Source organism: Salvelinus sp. IW2-2015, linkage group LG9 (assembly GCF_002910315.2).
Source record: "Salvelinus sp. IW2-2015 linkage group LG9, ASM291031v2, whole genome shotgun sequence".
Classification (NCBI taxonomy): domain Eukaryota; kingdom Metazoa; phylum Chordata; class Actinopteri; order Salmoniformes; family Salmonidae; genus Salvelinus; species Salvelinus sp. IW2-2015.
Genome location: NC_036849.1, coordinates 17,155,258 through 17,158,597, shown reverse-complemented (window position 1 = coordinate 17,158,597; position 3,340 = coordinate 17,155,258). Strand labels below are relative to the sequence as shown.

At 40.9% G+C, this 3,340-nt stretch overlaps 1 long non-coding RNA gene across 1 annotated transcript in view; it reads right to left on the bottom strand.

The window, feature by feature from the left end:
- Nucleotides 1-1,082: 1,082 nt before the first annotated feature.
- LOC139028206 (uncharacterized) overlaps nt 1,083-3,340 on the bottom strand; it is a 12,621-nt gene continuing 10,363 nt past the window's right edge. Inside the window, exons 2-3 of the long non-coding RNA XR_011480396.1 lie at nt 2,345-2,872; nt 1,083-2,244 (exon numbers count right to left, since the gene is read on the bottom strand). This is a non-coding gene — a long non-coding RNA (uncharacterized lncRNA). The remainder of the gene's footprint in view (nt 2,245-2,344; nt 2,873-3,340) is intronic.

Below are 3,340 nucleotides of genomic sequence, written 5' to 3'. Positions count from 1 at the left end.
AAACATTTTAATACATGTGTGACTTACCACCTGAATTTGGTCTTATGTAGCAAAATTTGAATCTCTGTTTTTTACATTGGATAAAAGTAGAGACTCAGAGCTACAAAATGTTATATCATACACAGCATTTTTGAGGAACAATGGGAAAGTAATTCTACTTTGAAAGTTGATATACAGTATTTGTAAACTCACTTTTGAGAAAAGGGCCTTTGAATGTTTTGGTACCTACTCCTTTGTATACATCCATTCATTTACATTTACATTTAAGTCATTTAGCAGACGCTCTTATCCAGAGCGACTTACAAATTGGTGCATTCACCTTATGATATCCAGTGGAACAACCACTTTACAATAGTGCATCTAACTCTTTTAAGGGGGAGGGGGGGGGTTAGAAGGCTTACTTTATCCTATCCTAGGTATTCCTTAAAGAGGTGGGGTTTCAGGTGTCTCCGGAAGGTGGTGATTGACTCCGCTGACCTGGCGTCGTGAGGGAGTTTGTTCCACCATTGGGGTGCCAGGGCAGCGAACAGTTTTGACTGGGCTGAGCGGGAACTGTACTTCCTCAGAGGTAGGGAGGCGAGCAGGCCAGAGGTGGATGAACGCAGTGCCCTTGTTTGGGTGTAGGGCCTGATCAGAGCCTGGCCCTACACCCATTCAGCATTGTTCACACCCTCCCCAGCCCCACCCATCTCTTTAAGGATTCACATGAGGTCATGTGCTAAAGACTAAAAGTGGTAGTAGCCTACAATAAGGAAAAATTCCAGGTAAACAGAAAGTGTCCAGATATAAATATTAAATGACGCTTACCCTGATACACTTGTCTAAATGTATGGGTCATGTGAAAGAAATGCTAGAACCCCCAGCCACATCCAGTGGTGGAAAAAAGCACTAAATTGTCATACTTGAATAAAAGTATAAGTAATTTCAAATTCCTTATATTGAACCAGACGGCACAATTGTATTAAAAAAATATATATATATATAGTATTGACAGATAGCCAGGGGCACAATGTATTTAAGTATCAAAAGTAAAAATATAAACCATTTCAACCTCTATATATTAAGCAAACCAGACAGCACAATTGTATTATTTTTTTATTGAAGGATAGCCAGGGGCACACTCCAACACTCAGACATAATTTACAAACGAAGCATGTGTGTTTAGTGAGTCTGCCAGATCAGAGGCAGTAGGGATGACCAGGGATGTTCTGTGGATAAGTGTTTGAATTGGAAAATTTTCCTGTCAAAATGTAACAAGTACTTTTGGATGTAAAGGAAAATGTATAGGGTAAAAAGTACATTATTTTCTTTACAAAATGTAGTAAAGTAAAAGTTGCCAAAATATAAATAGTAATGTACAGATACCACAAAAAACTACTTTAGGGTATTTTTACTTAAGTACTTTACACCACTGCCCAAATGCCTTCACACCAGTACATTAGCATACTTTATATACTGTTACACATGCACTTATCACATAGTATACCATACATAAGTTAAGGCCATGCAAACTGAGTTGAAACCTGAGTGAGGTGCACATGTACAGTATATAAACAGATGCATGCGCCATATATTTAAGTGGTGGACACGTGATACGAACACATGATATTGTTGTGTTATGTCACAAAATCATGTTATGACCACACATCAATATTCATTATATATATCAATATTTTGCTAAGTCTTGCTGAGTGGATGGTCTCTACAGAAGGTGTAAATGGTACACCCAAATGGTTACTTGCATAGTAGTAAAATCAGAAATAGATAGTGTCAATATAAATAAAATATACAGTATGTACAAGAACAACATCAATAACGATAGTGATAGACGAGGTAGTTATATGCATTCAATCAGGGGTAAAGTGGCTGAGCAACAGGAAGAAAAAAAAACCTGCAACATATGGCGTGTGTGTTAGGAGAGAGTCATGTGAATAGAGGCACTGCAGATAGTGCTGATGACTGGTCCGTCCAAACCATGCATGAACAAGGGAATCTACATGCGGAGAACCTGTTTCTGTCCTGCCCTTGACTTTGGTGCAGAGCATGTGATGTCCATAGCCTCTTCGTCGCAAAACTCCTTGATCTTGTCAAAAATATATTGTCTAGCTGTGTAAAGTCCAGGTGGTGCTTGTACAGGCAGACCATCTATGAGAGGAAGGATGTCAGCGTTGCGCAGCAGCTGAAACCTGGTCCCGACAGTCCAAACGCTCCTTGGCAACAACACCAGGCTCCAGAGCATCGAAGCTGTAAAACAGGGAATGACAAAAAAATCTGAAGACATTACAACCCTGCACAACATCAATTCACCTCCCAAGTTTAGATAAGAGTAACCTCATACAAATACCTTTTTTTACCTGAAGTGCTGGCACTGCTTGATCTGTGGCAGCGGCCTGAAGTAGGGAGTCAGGTGATGTTGCCAGCCATGGCTTTCCATGGCTTTCCACCAGCACCGTACCATCCTCCAGTCCAACCAGCTGTGGGATGTTGACCCCTGTCACAGTGCTTTCCTTCACAACCCCAGCAATCTCAGACAAAGTGTTCACTCTGGTCTTTCTGAAGCGCTGCTTGATGAGTCCGAAGCACAAGTCAGGGGTAAACTTAGTGTGGCCTGTGATCAGGAAGTGAAGGTCCAGATTGTGGTGGAGCTTGTGCATGGTCCATCAGGCAAAATACCAGAGCACAAACTTGTTCTTGTTTTGGCCACTGCAGTTATCTCAATTCAGGTCCACAGTGTTTTCCCAAATCCATAGTTGGTGAAGAAACGGTGCATGTAGTTGATGGCTGCGCTGCTGCCTTTTTTTTGCTTGGGCCAGCTCTCTTTTGATGACTGTATGACTGGTGGATTAGTCAGGCGTGTTCTACTGATTTAATGCTGAAAGACAAATTCCAGATACAAATATTTTAGCATTATTTTACAATAGATGCGAAATGGCATTCTGATAACATCACTACACACATAAAGGTAATACTAGCTACTGTAGCTAGCCAGCCATCTAATGTCAGCTGGCTAGCTAACAGCAAGCTTTAAATAGCAATACAAACCGATTGTCAGCTGACATTAGGCTATAACTAGCAATGCGAAATGGCATTCTGAGAAAACATCACTAACGTTACACACATATAAGTTAATGTTAGCTAGTGTAACGTCCTGACCAGAGTTCTTATGTGTTGTGCTTGTTTTAGTGTTGGTCAGGACGTGAGCTGGGTGTGCATTCTATGTCGTGTGTCTAGTTTGTCTGTTTCTGTGTTCAGCCTAATATGGTTCTCAATCAGAGGCAGCTGTCAATCGTTGTCCCTGATTGAGAATCATATATAGGTGGCTTGTTTTGTGTTGGGGATT